The sequence below is a fragment of the Bubalus bubalis genome, chromosome 10 (genome assembly GCF_019923935.1).
Source record: "Bubalus bubalis isolate 160015118507 breed Murrah chromosome 10, NDDB_SH_1, whole genome shotgun sequence".
NCBI lineage: Eukaryota > Metazoa > Chordata > Mammalia > Artiodactyla > Bovidae > Bubalus > Bubalus bubalis.
In genome coordinates, this window is record NC_059166.1 from 58,616,276 (window position 1) to 58,640,965 (window position 24,690).

General features: G+C 38.6%; 1 long non-coding RNA gene and 1 pseudogene across 1 annotated transcript; one reads left to right on the top strand and one right to left on the bottom strand.

Moving 5' to 3' along the window:
- Positions 1-6,438: 6,438 nt before the first annotated feature.
- On the top strand, positions 6,439-7,830 carry LOC123327713. Its single transcript, XR_006542392.1, has 2 exons — positions 6,439-7,007; positions 7,682-7,830. It is a non-coding gene; the product is annotated as an uncharacterized LOC123327713 (long non-coding RNA).
- A 13,322-nt stretch (positions 7,831-21,152) lies between these two features.
- LOC102402922 lies at positions 21,153-22,671 on the bottom strand (annotated as a pseudogene).
- Between the last annotated feature and the right edge of the window lie 2,019 nt (positions 22,672-24,690).

The window sequence follows — 24,690 nt, forward strand, 5'->3', positions numbered from 1 at the left end:
CTTACTTATCCAAGAGGCTCAATCCAACTACCCAAGGTTGGCCCCCCTGCCTTCAAAATCTTACAGCTATTGCAATCATGATAGAAGATGCTTTAAAACTCTCCTTTGGGGGCAAACTATTTTTACCAGCCCCCAAGTAAAACAACTCCTAAATGGGAGAGGCCATTTATGGATGTCTGATCAAAGAATCCTCAGATATCAAGTCATGCTGATGGAAAATCCAGGCCTTACTAACCCTTGTGAGGTTCTTAACCCAGCCACCCTCCTGCCTACCCCCAAGGGCTCTCTCCCCTTTCACTCTTGTCTAAAACCCTTGGACCACTGGACAAAACTCCAAGAGGGATTGTCAAAAGATCCTCCGACCAATCCTGAGGAAATCTGGTACACTGATGGAAGCAGCTTTGTCTTGGATAGAAAAAGAAGAGTTGGGTATGCAGTAGTCTCCAATTTTGAGACCATAGAGGCTAAGCCTCTGCCACCAGGTACTTCAGCCCAATTAGCTGAGCTCATAGCCCTGACTCGAGCTTTAGAGCTGGAAAAAAAAAAAAAAAAAAAATAGCCATTTTGAAAGTATGCCTTTCTGGTGCTACATGCACATGTGGCTATTTGGAAAGAAAGGGGCCACCTGACCACTCAAGGGTCCCCAATCAAATACGGTGATCAGATTCTTCGACTCTTGGAGACAGTCCATTTGCCCACTGAGGTTTCAGTCTCCCACTGTAAAGGACACCAAAAAGGGAGCACAGAAGTGGCACCAGGGAACCAAGCAGCTGATCAGGCAGCTAGGAGAGCAGCATTACAGAACCATGACCTAATAGGGATTGCCACCTTAGTTCCACAGTCTAATTTGCCAGAAACTCCTTCATATACTGAACGTGAGACTCTTAAAGCTAAGAGCAAGGGCTTTCAAGATCATATGGGGTGGTTCCAAAAGGAGGGACTCCTTTTTCTGCCTGGGAACCTCCAATGGAAGTTGATTAAGTCCTTACATGCCACTACTCATTTAGGAGAAAAGGTCCTCCAAAGATTACTAAAAAGGTCCTTCAGAGGAACAGGCTTCCAAACAACTATAAGACAGGTGGTCTCCTCTTGTCCCACTTGCCAATTAAACAACCCCCAAGGAGGTCAAAGACCCCAGCTGGTCCAGCCCATCCAACAACGTGGGGCCTACCCAGGAGAGGACTGACCGATGGACTTCACCCAGATGCCAGTTTCTCAAGGGTATAAATACCTATAAGTCATGATAGATACATTCACAGGATGGATTGCATGCTTTCTCACCAGGACTGAGAAGGCTGAGGAGGTGGTAAAAAAAAACTGCTCCATGAAGTCATTCCAAGATTTGGTCTGCCCAGGTCATTACAAAGTGACAATGGGACATCATTTACTTCTAAGGTCACCCAAGGAGTCTCGAAAGCATTGGGCATTACTTATTATCTCCATTGTGCCTGGAGGCCTCAATCTTCAGGAAAAGTAGAAAGAGCCAATCAATTCTTAAAATCATCGATAAAAAAGATAACCCAGGAGACCTCTCTGGGATGGAAGGAGGCTTTACCAATAGCTCTCCTCCGCACCTGTTTTGCCCATAAGGAACAGGTTGGTCTTAGTCCTTATGAGATGCTATATGGGAGACCTTTTGTTTATGTCAATGACCTCTTTCTAGATCCAGAGGTTCAGACCCTCCAGTCTTATACCATGGCCATTGGGCAATTCCAACAGGATATATGCTTGTGGGGTATGAACCAGGACCCAAAAGACTCTAAAGAGTCACCACTATATGCTCCAGGGACTCAAGTTCTAATTAAAGTCTGGAAAGATGGGTCCCCAAAGTCTCAACTCCAGCCCACATGGAAAGGCCCCTACCCTGTAATACTTTCTACCCCCACAGCAGTCAAGGTACCAAGGCATGACTCCTGGATTCAATCCTCACGAGTCAAGCTGTGAAAAAAAAACAGAAGAGGACACGCAATACACTGTGAGCCCCTGGGAGATCTCAGATACCTATTCAGGACTACCAATGAGTGTCATTCTAATGAACACCCCCAAAATCTGATTTCTGGGGATAAGATTTCTCAGGATAGCTCTAAAGAGCCAACACAGCTTGACAGAGATTGTACTCAAAAACAGACAGGAGATAGATCTTCTGATCCCTGAACAAAGAGGAACTTGAGCCATCCTGGTGATGTGAATTTAAAATTAGCTAATGCCCCAACTAGTCCTTGTTATGCTATATTGATGATGCTTATGATTGTTCCATGTACTGTTAATTGTCTAACCTGTTTTGTCTCTGCCCAAGTCAACCAGCTACAACATGCAGTGCCAGTACAACAAAGATATAAAACTACAGCCAACCACGGAAAATATCACACACCCTTGGACACCACTATAAGGACTCTGAGGCTTGAGACTAGCAATTGGGGGAGGCCCAATACCCCTCACCGTCCCAGTTCAGCAGGAAGTAGCCAGAAAGACCTCGATACCGCTATTCCCAAAGAATTGGGCCTCCCATCTCTTGAGAGGGGACTGTTAGGTAGGGAGAATAGGGAAAAGGAGTCCAAAATGGCGGTGGCTAAAAGACAAAGAACCGAAAAGCCCGTGAAAATAGAACAAAAGAAGGTCCGAGGACTGGAGTGAGAACCTCAGGTAAAACAAACAACACTCCTGGCTGGCCCAATTTACATAGGACAGGCCCAGGGAGAGATAAACATATAAATAGAGGAGCCAAAGCTAGCTCTCTCTCCCTCTCCCCCACGTGCTGGGGCACTCTTCTCCTCGTGTCTTTGGATCGACATGCCCTCATGCCTCAAAGATGCATTTTCCTGCTATCTTCTAAATAAAATAGAGCTGTAACACTGATTTGTCTAAGAGCTATAACATGGTCTTTTTGAGACCTGAGAGCTATAACACGGTCTATCCAAGACCCGAGAGCTGTGACACACTGAGGGGGCTTTAATGTCCGTCACTCCAAATCTTTGTTGTGACGAGACAAAGAACCGAGGAACATACACTCATGTGACAGGACCATATTGAAGGACTTTTAAATACATTTACTTTTCTAATTATTAAAACAAGATATTACATTAAAGTACTACGTTATTCGGATTGTGACAATAGAGGGCAAAATTGCATGTGATTTTAACTCACAACCACTGTTAGTTTCTTTATACATGCATGCTATGCAATCTAAGTAGCTTCAGTCATCTCCAACTCTTTGAGACCCTATGGACTATAGCCTGCCAGGCTCCTCTGTCCATGGGATTCTCCAGGTAAGAATACTGGAGTGGGCTGCCATGCCCTCCTCCCGGGGATCATCCTGACCCAGGGATCAAACCCACATCTCTTATGTCTCCTGCATTGGCAGGCAGGTTTTTTACCACTAGTACCACCTAGGAAGCCCAGTTTCTTGGTGCTTACTTGCAAGTATTTTTTTCCTTCTTTACTTAGAATGATCTCTCATCATTATTTATTCTTCCAGGACCACTTAGGAAATGATAGACACTATTCTATTTTCAATGGAAAGTGTAGAGGGTATAATAATAGATTTGGTTAAATAAACAAGATCAAAAGAACTTTTGGGTGTTTGGGGAATTTTCCACGTGTAACCATTACGTATTCATCATTATGATCATGAGATTAGTTAATACTAGATGATTGTTTAGAGGTCATTAACTGTAAGCTATGCATGAGGCAGAACTCAGCAAATATTTTCACCTATTATTTGGAATCTCACCAGAGTCTATTCTATTCCCTGAACACATGTGATTGGTTATTAGCCAACATTAATCTCTCAGTTCCTGTATCCATTTGCAGGGGTGGGGAATGCCTTTTTCCACTTCTGTGCTCTAATGTTGGTATTACCTACCCACACTCTGCCTCCACATTCATTTAAACCACTGTATATTGAAAGCTCAGTCAAGCCCTGTCCTAGGCACCAAGTCTATCAACACAAATAAGAATCATCATCTCCTCCCCTTTCTCTGCATTTTAGAAAGACTATCAATTTGAATATGATTGAAGAAATAGGATCTTAGGCTGTTTTTAAGGATTGATGAATTTCTTATTTTGATTTCAGGAATTTAACTATCTAAATTGCAACTGACATACATTGCTGTGGAGATATGAAAGCAAGTAAGCTCACACTATGGTTATCGCATCCTTAGGATCTGAAAGAGTAATTTGACCTCTGACTTAATTATGTGATCTGTGGTACACCCAGAAAGTAATTTGTCCTATTGAAACTTTTTGTGTCATGAAGGTACCTGCCTATTTAGCTCTGATGGAGTCAAAGCTGGTGACGTTATCATTTGAGTCCTCCTGGATCAAATACCTATGTCAGTACCTAAAGGAATTCTTCTATTTAGGACATCACAAAGGAAACAGAGGGATTGATTTAGATTAGTTGGATCCAAATGTACTTAAAGTTCTACCTGATTGACCATAAAATTAACTTCAGCATTAAAATAAATACAAGACTATAAAATCTAGTATCAGTTCTTAAGGGGGTCAAGTTCTTCCTAGCCACTTGGATGCTTCTGATGAGAAAAGTGGTGGGTCAAGATTTACTTGTATTCTTAGCTCGGCATAAGAACCAGCAAGAAATTTAAATCCATGCCATCGGACTTCTCATAGTCCCATGCCCAAATATAAACATTTTACCCAATAATAACTCCTTGCCAGGACTTACCTGAACTCCACTAGTTGAGACTCTGTACTCCCAATACAGGGTACATGGTTCTTTCCTGGTCAGGGAATTAGGATCCTACATGCTGAATGGGGTGGGGGTGGGTGGGGGGGGCGGGGGGGTGGTGGAGGGAGAACCTCCTTGCCAGAATAGTTTTTCTAACAGAACATTCTATTTTTTTGTTTCAGAAATTAGCAAATCTCTAAGTTGTGAGAAACAGAATAATATTGTAATATTGGAAGAGAAACGTTATATAGTAGGCATAGCTAATATGACCCTTACAAAGCTTAGAGTTTAAAGAATTTTTCTGAAGTCACATAGCTGGGAATGGGTCCAACTGTATTTCAAAACCAGGTCTATGTGACACTGATATCCTTTTTCTAACATTTTTAAGAAGAAAAAACAGACCACAAATAGTGTCACTTAGGTTAAGTCCATGTCACCAAGCTAAGAAAATACCTAACCTAACTGCAGTTTCAGCATCTCCCAGGGATGTGATCTTAAACACTCAGTCTGGAATCTCCTGGTCAGCACTAGACAAGTAATCTACCTGATAGACCTCTGTAATCTCCCAAGGAAGGTGCCCTTGCTGAAACAATTCATCCTTTGCTAGTAACCTCCTTGTTCCTTCTCCTTCTGCTTATAAAGTCTCCCACATTGTACAGTTCTTCAGAGCTTTTTAATATTTGGTAGATGGATGCTGCCTAATTCATGAATCATTGAGTGAAGCCAATAAAATCTTCAAAAAGTATTCAACTGAATTTTGTTCTTAACAATATCAAATTGCCTTAGAGAAAGCAGCTTCCTTTCCTTAATCCTATACCATTCCATGCTGTGAAAGTCTTGTTTCTTTATTCATGCTACAATTTTTTTTAGCACCTCTCTGCCAAATGTTGTGATTAGTATTAAAATTGTTGCTTAACAATATTTGTAGGTAAATATCTTCATGGCTGCCATTAGCCAAACTAATATTTTAATAAATTTATTTGTGAAATATTCTGACATAATACATTAGCTAATATAATGTATTATTAAAAAGTTATCTAGGTACTGACATTAGCTAATATAATGCATTATGAAAAAGTTATTTAGGTACTGACATAGGTATTAGATCCAGGTGGACTCAAATGATAACGCCACCAGCTTTGACTCCATCGGAGCTAAATAGACAGGTACCTTCATGACACAAAAAAGTTTCAATAGGACAAATTACTTTCTGGGTGTACCACAGATCACATAATTAAGTCAGAGGTCAAATTACTCTTTCAGATCCTAAGGATGCGATAACCATAGTGTGAGCTTACTTGCTTTCATATCTCCACAGCAATGTATCATCAGAAAAAGTTATCTAGATTTAACATTGGCTAATATCACACCGTAACAATTTTCTCTTGTTTGTTAAGAACCAGAATCTTGTGGCTCCCCAACCTCCACCCTCAGAATTAGCCACTACCTACAAGTTGGTGGGTATGATATGTATGCATCATGTTTTTATACTTTCCATTACATAGATATATGTATTTAAAGGTCTAGTTTTTCCTGTTCTTCATGGTATGAACCTTAGGGAGTTCTAATCCATTCTAACTCTCTAACCCTTTCTGCAAATACTGTTCACCAGTTCCACCTCTGTGAAGAAATAATGAGTGACTATTTGCTGAATTCTACATTATTGTCTCTCTATAGTGGGCATGATGAAATCAGAGATGGCTATGAGATTGGATTTATAGAATGGGTGTTGGGAATAGAAAGAGTAAGAGAGAAGGTTATAGAAGACTAACAGCTCCTTAGTTTGGCTTTTGTTTTACGATGCCACTGACCGAGACAGGAGAATTGCTGAAATAGCACAGATTTTCAGGGTTTGGTAGATCTTGAATGTGAGATGACAGTGAGACTTTCAGCTAAAAATAGTTGAACTGTGTGTGTGTGTGTGTGTGTGTGTGTTATGGTGTAGTGTGTAGGGATCATAAATTTAATTCATATTACAACTTGAATGAACATATAAAATGCAATATTCTTCTTTGGTCTGTATTTCAACTGGACTTAATCACAAGTCTCATTTACTAAGGGAAGTTATAGGAGTAATTAAATGGCTGGTCTGATTTCATGTGTTTTCCAACAACTAACTTAATTAGTCCTTGAAATTAACTGTCTAGATTCGGTTATTGACAGTTGCCCCTCCCAAGACCCATTTACTATGACATCATGGATGTAGGAGTGGAGTGTTCATGTGCTTCATGGCAGGAAAATGAACAGTCTTCAAATCCACCTGGCGTTTTCTGGATCTTCATGGTATTGACATCAAAAAGTCAGTCCACTGTCCTGGGAGGTATGGTTGACCAACTATTGTATATTTATACCTTCTGTTGACATCTGTAATTTTTGCAATCCATTTCTTGTCTGGTCTATCAATTGGTTTAGTCACAGTCTGATGACCCCTCTCTGCTAACAGAATCTCCTTGTTACTTCATGGCTGCATATGCCTCTAGGTCATATCCTTGTTCTCCATCAGGCTATTCATGTCCAGAGTGATCCACTCCCAGCCTCTGCTGTGGACCCACAACAGCAGCCCCAGGGGCAGGCCCTGACTCTCAACTTGGTGCTTATACCAAGAAAGGTTTAGCAGGAAAAAATAAAAGACTCTTTACCCTGCTCCATCATGAGGCTCTGCCTGCCTGTGTTGAGACCATGAACCTGCTGTTGGACCTCTACCTTACATGGTAGTTTTCTCCTAAAGTTCCTAACAGAGATAGGATAAGTCTATCTGCCCTGGTTGATTTCTCTTTTATTTAAAGCCTGGCGTGAGGAGACCAAAACACACATCTGATAACCTTTCTTACTTCCTCCCTTTTGCTCTTGCCTTTGCTTAACAAATTTATTACACCAAGGGAAAACTCAATGTTTAAATGGGAGACTAAAGAAATTAGCAAAACTACTCTTTCTACATATTACTGGACATTCAAGCCCATCTTCATACCAACATTTTTTTTTTTTTCTCAACAGGCCACAGGAAAGTAGGCTCTCTCCCCATTCACAAATGGAAATAATATGGAGAAGATTGCTATATAAGATTAATTCCTATTATCAAAGAATGGCTTCAGCATGATAAAAATGGCAGAGTAAAGTTCATGACTTAATGGTAAAAATCAAAATGTCTTAGTTTAATATTGTACAATATCATCTTTATTGCATGTAGGTTTGGAATCAAGACTGATAAGCAGTAAATTGATGGAACCTATGAGAGCTGGACATGACTTAGTGACTGAACAATAACAATAAGAGAATGGAAAAGAGGGGGGAAAGCCAAAGACTGAGGTGCACAAACATTTGAGCAGAAAATGGCAGGACAGAGGCCAAATAAAAAGCAAAAAGTTGAAGGACAAGAATGAGAAGTGAAAAGTTTCTCAAGGTCAACAGTGCTACATGCCACACAAGGTCAAGTAAGGTCATAAGATCAGTCCACTACATCCAAAAATTAAGAGATAATTTGCAGGTTTAGCAAGAATAGTTCTGGTAAAGTGATGGGATCAGAAAATATTTAATAGAGGAAAGGAATCAAAGAGAAGGGGAAAAGTTAATAGAGTGAGTGCTTTTAAGAAAATTAGTTGTTCAGGGGGAGAATAAATGTAGTATAAGAGAGGGTAAGCAGAGTTTCAGGAATGTTATTAACAAGGAAAACTGTCAAGATTGATGAAGGTATAGTGCGGTAATAAACAACCTCAAAACTCTGAAGTTGTATATTTTCCTGTATATGACATGCCCAGTGCTTGTATGTTTATTACAGTCACTTGAGGGCCAAGAAAACAGGAGGCTTTATCACCTTGGCCTTAGGAGCTTCCAGCCATCAGTAAAACTCATCACCTGTTATTAACCAAAGCTAATCATATGGCCATACATAACTTCAAAGGGAACAAGGAAATGCAACCATATATAATGTAAATGAACAAGAATATCACTGTTTGTGAATATGTGTACTGACTACCATGGGCAAGAGCCACTTACTCATACCACAACAAGTCAATCACTAGGGAGGGAGAAGGTGAGGTTGCAGACAGACCAGAGAAAGGAATTAATTGAAAGAATATGGTCTTAGAGAGAAGAGAATGTAGAGCATGAGCTGATGGAAGAGCTTTCGTGGAAAGACTACTTGTCCTTAGAGATGGGCAGGAAGGAAGTGAGGTTGTCTGTGGATGACACTGCTCAAAGATTGCAGAAATAATTTCTGGCTCACAGCATGAGTCAAGATGTTTTCAGTAGGAATGTTTAAATTTTCACTAACCTGAGTGATTGTCATATTTTCTCCAGTGGTGAGAGGGAAGGAGGGATGACCCAAGATGGCTGGATCATTCAGCGTTTGGAGTTTTGTAGGCCAGGTACAACAGTCGGTTGAGAGGATGACAGTGTTAAAGATACTGGCAGGAAAGAGGCTGAAGGGGTAAACCAAGAAAGTAGCTCATCAACTGGGAGAAAATAAAGCACTGACCAAGTTCTTTCTCCTAATGAAAATTATGACTTCTTAGACTCCCTGATAAAGCAAGTCTCTTGGAAATATAATGACAGCTGTTTATAGGAGTCCAATTAAATCAAGTAAGATTTGTGTGCTCTCTTTGGTAAACCTCCCAGAAGAGACTTCCAACAGAACTACTCTGTCACTGGAAGTTACTACTAGGGAGGTGGCTAATAAATCTAGGCCTTTTGATGAACATATCAATGTGTTATGGGAGCCTAATATATTTTATCCAGCAAGAAAAGATGGATTCTAGCAAACTTGGTTTGCAATTCTGAAGACATAAATCACTTCAAGAATGATCATTAGGACTAAGGACACCAACATAATAGAAAGTCTAGGAATTATTTAAGAGAAACCTTAAATTCTTGATTCTAATTTTTTGCTAGAACCAAGGAATAAATATAAATTTGGATTGTTTTTTAGAATTCTCCCTTTTGAGATAAATTTTGGATCAGAGGACACTACATATATAAATATTTACTTTCCTGGTTTAAAATTTTCAGATAGAGCCAGCTATTGAAAAGCTATCAAGTCTAGCTAGCATACTGACATCCAACCACTTAACATTTACATAGCCAAGAATGTAAGGATGATTTCTGTAGAGAAAGTTGGAGAGTTGAAAAGATTTTATGCTCTTTCTCCACCATTTTTTTTCCTTCAGTCACAGATTATTTCCCTTGCTGCTTCAATTCCAAATTCAACTTGAATTGGATACACTTTTTACTATCTTGTATCTCTTAAATTAGAAGAAGTATTATATCTGGTGATAAAAAAAATAGATCAGAAAAAGCACTGTATAAAAAGGGCAACTTGGTCTGATGCTGAAAACTTCAACCAAAAATGTAATCTGTGCTTTAGTTATTGCCAATAAGAACTGGACCAAGTCCAGAAGGAGGTAGTTTTAATCAATTGTTTTTAGGAGGAGAGTCTATAACCTACTGGCTTAAAAATCTTCTAACAGTAAGTTTGTAGAGATATAGTACACTTGCCAAAACTGCATTACCGCTTCAAACCATCACAAATTACACTGCACTTTAGGTTTTATTACCAAGTAAGACAGCACACAAATTCATTTCCATGTCTGTTGCCAATTTAAATGAATGGCTGGCTCCTGCCAGCTCAGGAAGACACGGGAGGAAATGTTGCACAGATCATTGGCGCATGGAATAAATGATAGCAGGCCCTTTGGTCATTTAATCTCAGAGCAAAATTTATATTTTAAGTAGGCTTTAAAAATGTAATGTAAATTATGCTGTATAAGGGTAATAATTCAAAAAAGCAGCCGTATTAAATGCTCAAAAAAGCCTACTATGTACTCAGAACCATTCTAGATGCTGTAGATAATATAGAATTAAATGATATATACTCCATTCTCAGAGCTTCCTCTAAAATTGGTCAAAGTAAAGTACACACCAGAAAATAAGTAAGATACTATGTGAGTAAATTACTTGGTATATCCAATGTTATAAGAATTCAAAGAAAAGGAAGATCAGTAAAAAGCTAGAATATTCATGCGAGGCAATGTCCTGAAGTTCTGAAAGAGAAAAGAAAAATGAGTATTCCAAGCAAAGAAACAATATAAGAAACAGCAAGAACTTGGGATTTGGGATTCACAGGATTCATTTGACTAAAGAAAGTTTGATTTCTGGAGGACCATTGGAAATACGGAACATGGCCAAAGCATGGAAGAACTTAACAGCATAGCAGAGGTGTTGCATGTTGAGTTATGATGTGTTGTCTTTTATTATGTTGTTTCTTCCCCCATGTCTGATCTTGAACAGCCCTATTATCAGGGAGAGGTCCTAATTCACTTGTGATCTACCTGGGCTAGGCATACTATTGTACCAGGCTGAGCTGAGCTAGAAATAAAATCAGTTTGGAGACTAAAAATCAGCTTAGAGGAGAATGAGTGGGAAATAGTCAACAGCATTGGAAAATGAAGACTCCCAAGTCCCTTGGGAAAGTGGGGAGAAAGGCCAAGACAGAGGCTAAAATGAGGAGGATAGAAAAGGAAAGAAGGAATTGATTTTTTTAAGAAAAAGAAAATTAAAGGTCAGAGGATAAAGACCAGAAGGATCAGGAAGCTTGAGAAATAAGATATGAAGTATACAAACAGATAACAGCAAAAGATAAATAAAACTCAGAGAAAGTGGGAAAGAAAAATAAAATAAACTTTAGGGAGATGGCACAGGAATCAGGTATTGAAATAGTAAGAGAAGGAAAAACAGCAAGAGTGTAAGGAAAATATCATGACGTGACAGTGAGAAATAATACAAGATGAAAAGGAGGAGGCTGTAAGGAACAGGGAAAGGATGGAAACTGGATAAATAAGTGGAGGGAATACTAAGACATCATAGGTTAATATATTCAAGAAGAGAAGGTGGGGGAGAAAAATAAATAACTTCAGGGAAACAGAAAACATTCAACACTGCTTCTACTCCCTTATCCTTCCCTTGAATGATCATTATTAATCTCACACCACAGGTGAGCCCCACCAGGACATCAGACTCCTGTCCAGGTCCCACTCCCCAAAAAACTTCTTAGGGGTGTTAGATAATTCTAAGGCTTTACAGTCAGACTCCAAAACTTCAATTATAGCATGTTGCCATTCAGCAATTTTTCCACTCATTTTCATTTAACTTCCTATTATCTTCCCCATAAATACAAGTTTCTAAATTTTCTCTCCCAACAAGCCCTCAAAACCACTCTCCAAAACCATTCTGCCTTTTTACTGCATTTCCTCCACTTTTCTTTTTCTTGACTGAGATTTCTCTTTATCTTCAACCAATTTCTTCTCTCACCCAGGCTTCTTCTGGAAAAAAAAAAAAGAAGAAGAAGAAAGAAAGGGTGGAAGAGAGAGAGGGAGGGATGGAAAGAGAGGGAGGGGAAGAGAAAAGAAAAGAAAGAAAAAATTTCCATTCTCTCTGATGTTACTCCTTGCAAGAATTTCCCCTTGGACCTCCCCCACAGTCCTTGTTGGATCTAATAGCCCTGCCTCCTTAACTGTTCAACCTTTCTTTAACGTCTTTCCTCCAGAAACTTCTGCCTTACTTGAAACTTCTTCATTTGCTCTTCAAGACTTGGCTGTCTGGCCTCTTCTTCCATAAGAGCAGTAACACTTTTAACCATTATTTAAAGGACTGCACCTCCTTCCTGAAACTCTTGCCTCTTTCCTTTACATCAGAATTCCTAGGTGTAGAATTCCTAATTTGGAAGTTAACTGGTGAATAAGATAGAAAAGGAGTTTATTAAATAGGTTAGCGAGTGGCTGGCAGAATTGTTAGAAGGGATGGAGAATCAGATTTCAGGCCAGAGCTTCCAGAAACAGACCCCAAATCAAACTTTAACAGCCTCAGGCTAGCGTTGCTCTGGTCATGGCCTCTACTGAGGCCCTGCACTACAGTTTGGATTCCAGTCAAGAATGTAATCGCATCAATTCTATTACAAGAACTACCTCCAGGATCAATGCCACTGCCAACCAGAGACAGTCTTCCAGCCACTGCTGCTTCTGCTGCTGCTAAGTCACTTCAGTCATGTCCGACTCTGTGCGACCCCATAGAAGGCACCCCACCAGACTCTGCTGTCCCTGAGATTCTCCAGGCAAGAATACTGGAGTAGGTTGCCATTTCCTTCTCCAATGCATGAAAGTGAAAAGTGAAAGTGAAGTCACTCAGTCATGTCCAACTCTTAGCAACCACACGTACTGTAGCCTACCAGGCTCCTCGGTCTGTGGGATTCTCCAGGCAAGAATACTGGAGTGGGTTACCATTTCCTCCTCCATTCCAGCCATTAGTCTCTGCAAAACCCTAATGCCTTTGCTTCCCCCTTTGCCAGAAAAATGAATGCGTACAAACTTTTTCTTCCACGTTGTTTCTTTCAGAACTGAAATCTCACAAAAATACAGTTAATTAGTGAAGCCCCATAACTACTCAGTGCATATTTGCTGAATGAAAGAAGGAAAAATAGAAATAATACAAAACATAAATTAGAATCATAATCATTAACTCCTTATACACAGAGCAGTTTCTTTCTTCTTGGCCTCCATTTGAATTGCAGTCACACCCAGAACCCAACATGTCTATGCTTCCATTACTGCTGTGTACTTCCAAGATAAGTAAAGAAAATTCTACCAGCTACCAACTGGCACACATAGATTGGAATTTGTTTTTTAAACTGACGCCCAAGTCAGCTTCCTCCATGCTGCACCCATATGTTACCCCATATGCTATGCTTGTTTCATTTTAGGGGCTATTATGCCTGCCTCATCTTTGCTTCCAGAACATCCATACTTACACAGTAGTAATTCCTGCAGTTACAGATATTTGAAAAGTCCTATAATAGTGAAATGATGGTTTTTTAAATTTGCATGTCATATCCCTTCATGGCTTATGTTTTCCTTAATATATATTCTATGTTAGCACCAAACCAATGCACTAAAATCTCATTAATTGAAGTCCCATTCATTTTAAACTCAATACCCACTAACGATTTCTTGTTTCTGCTTCTGTTTCTTTCCTCTCACCTAGAATTTCCTTTTCATTCAGCTGAAATTCATGTTTATCAACTCCCTCCAAACTGAATTGAAGATTACCTATTCCAAAAACCTTATTCAATTAAACCCATCGATTCTGATCACTTTAGGTTTCTGTGAGAAACCTAAAGAACTATCAGAACTCGTAGATTCTGTTCTTGACATGTACAATTTTGAGCATGATGCTTTTATTGGTTTTATGTCATTTCCTATATGTATGTATCCTCCCCAACTAAGGGACAGCTCTGAGTAAGAAGACACTGTAACTTCTACTTATATATCCCCTACCCCAGAGCTTACCTCTGAACTATGTGTGGGTGATGTAGGTGTCCAGAACATGCTTCCAGAGGGTAAAGGAAGAAAATGCAAAATGTAATTCATTCTCTTGATAATCATTTCAAACCTTAATCTTACCACTGCTAGAAGTATGCCATGAGGAACTAACAACATCTTAAAATGTCATCTTCAGAGATGACGAGAAATGATGAAGCCACATACGCAGCAGGCAACAGCTAAATTATTTAACAGAAAAACTATGTGGAGGGATCAGCACTGAATTCCTGTATGACAGGAAACTTACTACATATCTTGATGAACTGTCATACCCAAGTTACTAAGAGACTGAGATACAGACTATTTCATTTCATAAATACAAATAAACAATGTATTCACTTTGGAAAACAAATATTTAAAAAGCTAAAGTTTTTGTAAATTATCTATTTGGTAGTTTTTTTTTATATGTAATTGGTAACTTTTCTTTAAAACAAACTCTAAAAATGACAAATGCATGAGACAATATGAAATTTTAACTCTGAGAAGACATTTGATGATTTCAAGAATTTTTTTTTATCGATTTGGGGGACTGTGATAAGAGTATTAACATTTTATTTAGGTGAGAGTACTTATCTTTGAGAAATACATACTGAAATATTCACGGATGAAATAATATCTGTGACTTACTTTAAAATCATTAAAAATTGTTTTACATACATTTGTTTATTATAAAGCTTATAAAGTAGCTGCTGTTTTGCTAATTTTACAGATGAGGAAATAGGTTTAGAAAGGTTAAGTTTCTTGCCTGAAGTCATATACTGACAAAGTAAAAATCCAAACTGAGAACTATTTGATAGCAAAGCCCATGTTTATAACCACTATACCACACTGCCTGTTTTAATGCAACCCCCAAATAAGATATTCCTTTGTTGCAGAAGAAAACTTTTACTGTGGGATCCACAATTTGATACCATGACCTTTCTATTAAAAGATACTCATGGGAATGCAATTTATTTTAGAAGACAAAATATCCAACAAATATATGTCATTCATGACTGATACCACAAAGGAAAGAAGTCTATATACATATATATATATATATATGATGCATTACTATTCACACAATAACTTGAATAAAAATTATTCAAATATAAATAATTTGAATATTTGTATATAAATATATAAAATCTTATTTGAAAGATTTCTGACTTGGGTCTATCTTTTCACTGTTTCCCATATCCATTCAGCTAGTGAACACATATTGCTTAGAAAATGATTAAAAAGTCAATTCAATTAAGCAAATATTTAGTAACTTTTTATATTTCAAGGCATGTGTGTGAACCTAAAAGTCTACTGTATGGGTTACATACTGCCTTTCCCTCCTCTTATACCTTCCAAAGAGCTTAGAATCTAGTTACTGAGAAAGGCTATAAAAATGACCATAAAACAAAGTTTAATAAATGCAGTGAGAAAAGAGCAAAGTGCTACTGGAGATCAAAAGACTACTTTGAGTAAAAGTAATTATGAAAGCTTCATGGATGAGAAAACATTTGAGATTAGTAAGATTTCAACATTGTATTAGTGAAGGTGTAGGCTGAGCTTCTCTAATATAGACACCTCAAAATATAGGGGCTTAAAATAAAATTGTTATTTCTCTCTCTTAAGAGTCCAAATAAGGGTCCAAGGTTAACAGGGCAACTGCACCATCTCAGTTCTTGAAGTCCATGGTTACTCCAGTCTTTGCCAGTTTCAGTCAATGAGAAGAAGAAAAGAGAAGTCCGCAGCAAACAACTTTTTTTAAGTGGTAAGTTCAAAGTCCCAAAAAGAGCAATGCCAAAATATGTTAAAACTACCAGACAGTTGCACGCATGTCACATGTTAGCAAGGTAATGCTCAAAATCCTTCAAGCTAGGCTTCAACATTATGTGAACCATGAGCTTCCAGATGTACAAGCTGGATTTAGAAAAGGCAGAGGAACCAGAGATCAAACTGCCAACATCATTGGATCACAGAAAAAGCAAGACAATTCCAGAAAAAAAACATCTGCTTCATAGACTACGTTAAAGCATCTGACTGTGTGGCTCACAACAAACTGTGGAAAGTTCTTAAAGAGATGGGAATACCAGAATACCTTACCTGCCTCCTGAGAAACCTGTATGCAGGTCAAGAAGCAACAATTAGAATCAGACATGGAATAATGGACTGGTTCCAAATTGAAAAGGAGTACATCAAGGCTATATATTGTTGCCCTGCTTATTTAACCTATATGCACAGTACATCATGTGAAATGCCGGGCTGATTGAAACACAAGCTGGAATCAAGATTTCTAGGAGAAATATCAATAGCCTCTGATATGCAGATGACACCACCTTTATGGCAGAAATTGAAGAGAAACTAAAGAGTCTCTTGATGGAAGTGAAAGAGGGGAGTGAAAAACTCAACATTCAAAATACAAAGATCAAAAGATCATGGCATCTGGTCCCATAACTTCATGGCAAATAGATGGGGAAACAATGGGTACAGTGACAGGTTTTATTTTCTTGTGCTCCAAAATCACGGCGGACAGTGACTGCAGCCATGAAATTAAAAAATGCTTGCTCCTTGGAAGGAAAGCTATGACAAATCTAGACAGCACTTTAAAAAGCAAAGACATCACTTTTCTGACAAAGGTCCATATAGTCACAGGTATGGTTTTCCCAGTAGGTATGTACAGATGTGTGAGTTGGACCATAAAGATGGCTAAGAGACAAAGAATTGATGCTTTCAAATTGTGATGCTGGAGAAGGCACTTGAGAGTCCCTTGGACAGCAAGGAGATCAAACCATTCAATCCTAAATGAAATCAACCCTGAATATTCACTGGAAGGACTGATGCTAAAGCTGAAGCTCCAATCCTTTAGCCACCTGATGCAAAGAGCTGACTCATTTGAAAAGACCTTGATGCTGGAAAAGATGGAAGGAAGTAGGAGAAGGGGACAACAGAGGATGAGATGGTTGGATGGCATCACCGACTCAATGGACATGAGTTTGAGTAAATTCTGGGAGTTGGTGATGGACAGGGAGGCCTGGCATGCTGCAGTCCATGCGATTGCAAAGAGTCAGACATGACTGAGCGACTGAACTGAACTGAACTGAACTGATGGACTTTAGCCCTCCATGGGATTCTCCAAGGCAAGAATACTGGCATGGTGCAGTGGGTTGCCATTTCCTTCTATAGAGGATCTTCCCAACCCAGGGATCAAACCCTGGGTCTCCTGCAGCTCCTGCATTGGCAGGCAGATTCTTTACCACTGAGTTATCAGGGAACCCCATGTGTGTGTTTACACACATACAATTCAGTCTTTAAAAAGAAGTTAAATCTTACCATTTTTGACATGGATAAATCTGGAGCACATTATGATAAGTGAAATAAACCAGACATAGAAAGACAAATACTGTATTGTATCACTAATATGTGGAATCTTAAAAAAGTAAAAGTCACAGAAACAGTAAAATGGTGGTTGACAGAGACTGGGAAATAAGGAGATGTTGGTCAAATGTACAAACTTTCAGTTATAAGATGAATAAGTTCTGAGGATCTATATACAGCATGGTGACTATAAGGAGTATGGGATTAACAGATACACACTACTATATATAAAACAGATGAACAACAAGAATTTACTGTATACCACAGGGAACTATATATTCAAAATCTTCTAATAACCTATAATGGAAAAGAATCTGAAAAAGATTATATATATATATATATATATACACATAATATACACCCAAAACACTTTGTTGTATACCTGAAACTAACATATAATTATAAATCAAGTATGCTTCAATAAAAAATTCTGTATTGTATACTTGAAGCCTGTTAAGAGCACAGATCTTAAGCATTCTCACCAAAAAGAAAAAAATGACTGTGTGAGGTAATAGATGTTTTAATTAACTTAATGGTGGTATTAATTTTACAATGTATATGTACATGCTCTACATTTTTAATATGTTACAATTTTATTAATTATACCTCAATAAACCTGGAAAAAATAAATAAAATTTTTAAATAATACTAAAAAGAATATAGCAGTACATGTGAAAAAGTAATATCCCATTAAATACAGTTTACTTGTTTATTAAAATAAAAGATTTTAAAAGCAAGGATGTAAAAATAGGTCACAGATACAGTTTAGCCTGAAAGCCATAGCTAGCCAACTTCTGCTCTAGAGATGTTTTGTTCATTTTCATCTGTGGCCCCATCTGAATTGGTTGTTAGAGCATATGCTCTGCTGGGGGCTGCACAGGTCTTAGTGGGTTGCCTGCTGGTGCGGCTCGGGAAAGCCATGAGTTGTATTAGGTGTTGAAACATCACAGAATATCCAGGCCTATCACTGGCTGCTTTGGCAACACAATTTCCCTCAAACATATGAGCTTTCTAATCTGTTTGCTTCCCATCAGTTCCATGTAAAAGTAACCACAACCAGAGATCTCATCTTGTCGTGAGATTTAAGGCTACCACTCTCTTCTGTTGGTGGCTTCTGCGTACCTTCCTCAATTTCATGGCAGCTGCCTCACAGCCGTCTGAGACAACATGCCTGCCAATGCTTTTTTACCTGATCTTCACTGCTAGACATTCCTGGTTTGCTTCCTTGCTGCTTGGCTTGTTCAAAATCTCACAAGGACCACAATGTCTAAGCTACCAGTGATTTTAGATTATGGGCCACAGGCAAAGAGAGCCTCCCTCAGCAAACATCTATTACCTCCCATCTGATCCTTGCCTGAACCAGCTTTATCACTCAGCAGTTTCTAAAAGGACCAAGAAACAGTCAAAGCTCACCAACAGTCTACCATTTCTAATGACTTCCCCTAAAATCATGGGCTCTAGAGATAGGTGGTCTGTCTTTCAGGTTATCACAGGAATTTTTTCTTTCAAAAGAAAATAATTAAATGGTTCAAATAGCAGTTAATGACACTATTTAGCTGACAGCTGACATGCATGAGGGTGTACCTGAGGACCAGGTAACTGCCCAATCAAAGCAGAGTTGGACTTTTTCATGCAGCAAAGAGAAAAGAGGCCATGGTATGATTCACATAGAAGTGTTTGTCTTTTTATTGCTGAAAACTCAGGATCAATGGTGCAATCTTATCCCAATCACTGTCTGAACAGTATTTTTCTAATTTTGCAAGCCTTGCAGTTTATTGGTTAGTTGAGGTTCATGAGGCAGGGGAGACAACAATCTAAAGAGAACAGAGGAGAAAACAAGAGTCAAAACCAAGCGGGAAAGTGAGGACCATCTACTATGTCTGCTTTAGTCCTTTGACTTACCGAATGTGTTGCTACAGCTCCAAGAAGAGTTGTAGCCACACCTTATAAATGCAATGTGTCTAACATGAAGTTACTTAGTCATTGGTATTATTAGTAGGACTTATTCCAGGAGCAAAAAAAATAGGAAGGAGCAGGAAGTTCTTGTGTAGGGATAAAAAATCATGAGATCTATGCCTTAGTAAAATAAAGATGACAGCTGGGAAGAGAATGGTTAGAAATATACAGAGAAAAGTCAAAAAGACCTGAAATCAGATGATAGCAGGAAGAATGGAAAAGAAAGAGATGGATGCAAGGCTAAAAACATAACATGGAGAGCTTAAAAAACAAAACTCAACTCAATGCAGCAGGCAAAAAGAATGTATTTCCCAAGGATAACAGTAAGAATAAAGTACCATTAAGAGAAATAGAGATAGAAGTCTATTTTGGAAATTATAAGGTTGGTTACTATTAAGCAACCAAAAAACAGATATCAAGAACAGAGCTTCAAACAAAATTCTAAAATCGGTGATGTAGGCCAAAGTTATCAGTAGAGACTCAGAAGTCATACAAAAGGAGATATTTACTACCATAAAAGTGAATACAATTTCTGAAAAAAAAATAATTGAAAGAAGTTCCTGAAAAACACTTACAATTGTATTTTAAAAACAAATATTTTGCTATATGCATAGAATGGTTTCACTCAGTCATACAAAGGAAGGAACTTCTGATACACATAGTAACCTGGATGAATCGCAAAGTATGCTGACTAAAAGAATCTAGATCAAAAATGAATATATATGTATGGTACTATTTATATAAAAGTATTGAAATGGAAAATCAATGTATAATGACAGAAGGTGGATCAGTGGTTGCCTGAGGTAGGGAAGAAGGGACTGCAAAGGACATGAGAGAACTTATTGGAGTGATGGACAGGTTCTTTAACTTGATTCAGTTCAGCTCAATTCAGTCACTCAATCATGTCCAACTCTTTGTGACCCCATGGACTGCAGCACGCCAGGCTTCCCTGTCCATCACCAACTCCTGGAGCTTACTCAAACTCATGTCCATCGAGTCAGTGATGCCATCCAACCATCTCATCCTCTGTCGTCCCCTTCTCCTACCGCCTTCAATCTTTCCCAACATCAGGGTCTTTTCCAATGAGCCAGTTCTTTGCATCAGATGGCCAAAGTATTGGAGTTTCAGCTTCAACAGCAGTCCTTCCAGTGAACACTCAGGACTGATTTCATTTAGGATGGACTGGTTGGATCTCTTTGCAGTCCAAGGGACTCTCAAGAGTCTTCTTCAACACCACAGTTCAAAAGCATCAATTATTCGGTACTCAGCTTTCATTATAGTTCAACTCTCACATCTGTACATAACTACTGAAAAAACCATAGCTTTGACTAGACGGACCTTTGTTTACAAAGTAATGTCTCTGCTTTTTAATATGCTATCTAGGTTGGTCATAGTTTTTCTTCCAAGAAGCATCTTTTAATTTCATGGCTATTTAGGGTTTACTAATTCACTTACCTATACAGTAGAAACACAACATTGTAAAGCAACTATATTCATAAAAATTAATTTTAAAAATTAAAATTAAAAGCAGGATTAGGGGAAATGAAAGAGAAACATTTAGAAGAATATATCTTGCTATCAGAAAGAACTACATTTTTTTTTTTTTCTCATTAAACTTTTTTTAATGGGTCTCAAATTCTGTGACAGATTTCTGGTCAAGTAGTTTTCATTAAAAAGTACTGATTTTAAAAACTAATAACTTAAACTGCCCCACACAAAACAAACGGTCCACAAAAACATTCTCCTTTCCTTCTGAAGGTTTTACGATGCATTGTTATCATTAACGAGTCTTTTACTATTAAACTTAAATGGCCAATTGAGACAAACAGTTCTGAGACCGTTCTTCCACCACTGATTAAGACTGGGGTGGCAGGTATTGGGGATAATATTCATTTAGCCTTCTGAGCTTTCTGGGCAGACTTGGTGACCTTGCCAGCTCCAGCTGCCTTCTTGTCCACTGCTTTGATGACACCCACAGCGACTGTCTGTCTCATGTCACGCACAGCAAAACAGCCCAGGGGAAGATAATCAAAGAAGCTCTCGACACACATGGGCTTGCCAGGAACCATATCAATGATGGCAGCGTCACCAGATTTCAAGAATTTAGGGCCATCTTCCAGCTTTTTCCCAGAACGACTATCAATCTTCTCCTTCAGCTCAGCAAACTTGCATGCAATGTGAGCTGTGTGACAATCGAGCACAGGTGCATATCCAGCACTGATTTGGGCTGGATGGTTCAAAATAATCACCTGAGCTATGAAGCCAGCAGCTTCCATGGGTGGATCATTTTTACTGTCACCAGCCACACTGCCACGACAGACATCATTGACAGACACATTCTTGACATTGAAGCCCACATTGTCCCCAGGAAGGGCTTCACTCAATGCTTCATGGTGCATTTCTACAGACTTCACTTCAGTTGTTACATTGACTGGAGCAAAGGTGACCACCATGCCAGGTTTGAGAACACCAGTCTCCACACAACCCACAGGGACAGTACCAATACCACCAATTTTATAGATATCCTGAAGAGGCAAACACAAGGGCTTGTCAGTTGGGCGAGTTGGTGGCAGGATGCAATCCAGAGCTTCAAGCAGGGTGGTTCCACTGGCATTGCCGTCCTTACGGGTGACTTTCCATCCCTTGAACCATGGCATATTAGCACTTGGCTCCAGCATGTTGTCACCATTCCAGCCAGAAATTGGCACAAATGCTACTGTGTCGGGGTTGTAGCCAATTTTCTTAATGTAGGTGCTGACTTCCTTAACAATTTCCTCCTATCTCTTCTGGCTACAGGGTGGCTCAGTGGAATCCATTTTGTTAATGCCAACAATTAGTTGTTTCACACCCAGGGTGTAAGCCAGAAGGGCATGCTCATGGGTCTGCTCATTCTTGGAGATACCGGCTTCAAATTCACCAACACCAGCAGCAACAATCAGGACAGCACAGTCAGCCTGGGATGTGCCTGTAATCATGATTTTGATGAAGTCTCTGTGTCCTGGGGCATCGATGATGGTAACATAGTACTTGTTGGTCTCAAATTTCCACAGGGATATATCAATGGTGATACCATGCTCACATTCAGCTTTAAGTTTGCCCAAGACCCAGGCATATTTGAAGGAGCCCTTTCCCATCTCAGCAGCCTCCTTCTCAAACTTTTCAACTGTTCTCTTGTCGATCCCGCCACATTTGTAGATCAGATGGCCAGTCGTGGTAGACTTCCCTGAATCTACGTGCCCAATGACAATGATGTTGATGTGGGTCTTCTCCTTTCCCATTTTGGCTTAGGTTTAACTGTGGTTTTCACATTGCGAAAAAGAGAACTACATTTTTGTGTATAAGACCTTGACAACAAAATTTCAACTGAAAGCACTGTTATGACCTGGTTGAAAGATAGCTTATCATGAACTGATGAGATTGAGAAGTTTTTAAATAAGCTTACTTACTTATTTCACCATGAAAAAGTATACAAAGGTTCAGCAAAGCAGCCAGCATCTTTAGTAACTAAATTCTCAGTCACGAATAATAACTGTTCCCACTCAGCATAATTACAATGCCAGAAACAGAACAGAAAAAACCTATACCACCAGTATATGTAGTGAGTTGACTTAACTTGGGTAATATATTCCTAGATTTCACCAAAAATAATGTATGCTTAGGTGATAAGGACATATATAGAAAAAAATCTAGTAATATTTCATGTCATCTTGAGGCAAATTTATATAGCTCCATTAAAAAACTCCAAGGTTAAAATCAGAATGCAGAATGAAAATGCTAAAATGAAGAATGGCTTATTGGCAAGAGCATTATGACAGCATGTTCTGTAAGAAAGGTATATGTGGAGCAAATATTCAAAATAGAATTCTCAAAATAATTAGTGATGACTCCCTAAAATCATTTTGCATCCCAAAATGGACTAAAAGCAGTTGATAACAATTGATTTTTTCAATAAGTTAATGTTGAACTATTCTTCTAAATGTTATTAAAAGGATTCAGGGTAAAAATAATCTCTATAAAAAAAGAGTATATGGAAAAGTGTTTCTTCTCTCCAAGATATAGAGATTGTTTTTACCCTGAATCCTTTTAATAATGTTTATGTGTATATATATATATTATTAAATACATTAATATAATATATTATATTATAAGAATATATAGGAGGAACAAGATGGAAATGTCCACTGTGTGCTGGTAATTCCAATGTTTCACCTCTGTTCTCTCAAATAATTCCTATATTTCATTTCCATAATTTAAATTGGTAGGAGATATTATCTTCATTTGAATACATGGAAATTGGTGCTCAGAGAAGAGGCTTCCCAGGTCATATGCAGGCAGTCTGTCTCATCCTTTCAAGGTGCCTTCTGCTCTGCCACACAGTATCCCTGTGTGGTTATAATTATTCTCACCCATTCCATAAATATGCATCAATTTATTCAGCCTCTAGGCAATGGAAATAAAAGTGTTGGCATTTGAATAACACACCATCCACTAATAACACATGGTTCATGCCTGAGGTCTTGTATGCAAATACCCATGGCACTGTGTGGAGTGGGCAGGTGGGAGCCCATGGGGGCAGTTCCAGAAGGAAGGTTCTGTAAGCTTCAAGACAAATATCAGGTATTTCAGCAGACTCATGGGCAACAGAGGAAAGGACTGAGGGGGGTGGGCCCATATTCTGGAACATGTACAGTTAAGACACTTCAGGAAAGACAGTCAGAAGACAATATGTCTATTGTGAATACAAGTCCATTAACAACATCTACCATCTCTGAGCCTGAAGTGTTCCAGGTACCTCTATTTCCCTGGATATGCTGACCATGAATTTGTTTCTCTGAAGGAATACGTTATAGGCCAATATACATCATTTCAATGCTTCATTTTCAGAATTCACAGATGGACTTAGCCCTGAGAACTCTGATTTCACAAGGCTTCTTGGTAGCTGGCATGTTATCGCATTCTGTTCAACAGTATCTGAGCCCAGTAACTCAGGAGAAATAGACCCTCTATCCCTCAGCTTTCAGGTTTCTGAATAATTAAAGGGAGCTCACAACTGTAATAAAATATAAAATAAAATTATAGCTTATAAGAATTTAAGACTCAGATATATCAAACTAAGAAGTACAATTGGATACCAAATTTTGAGAAATGATAACTAATCTCAGTTTACTTTAAATTAGACTCCAAAGTACCTATTATACTTTGTTTCTAAAAAGAATATTTCTCTAAATATTTTATGTCTATTGAAGCTGAGTTGACTTACAGTATTGTGTTAGTTTCAGGTGTACAGCAAAGTGATTCAGTTATTTTTTTCCCAGATTACATTTTTTTAATATG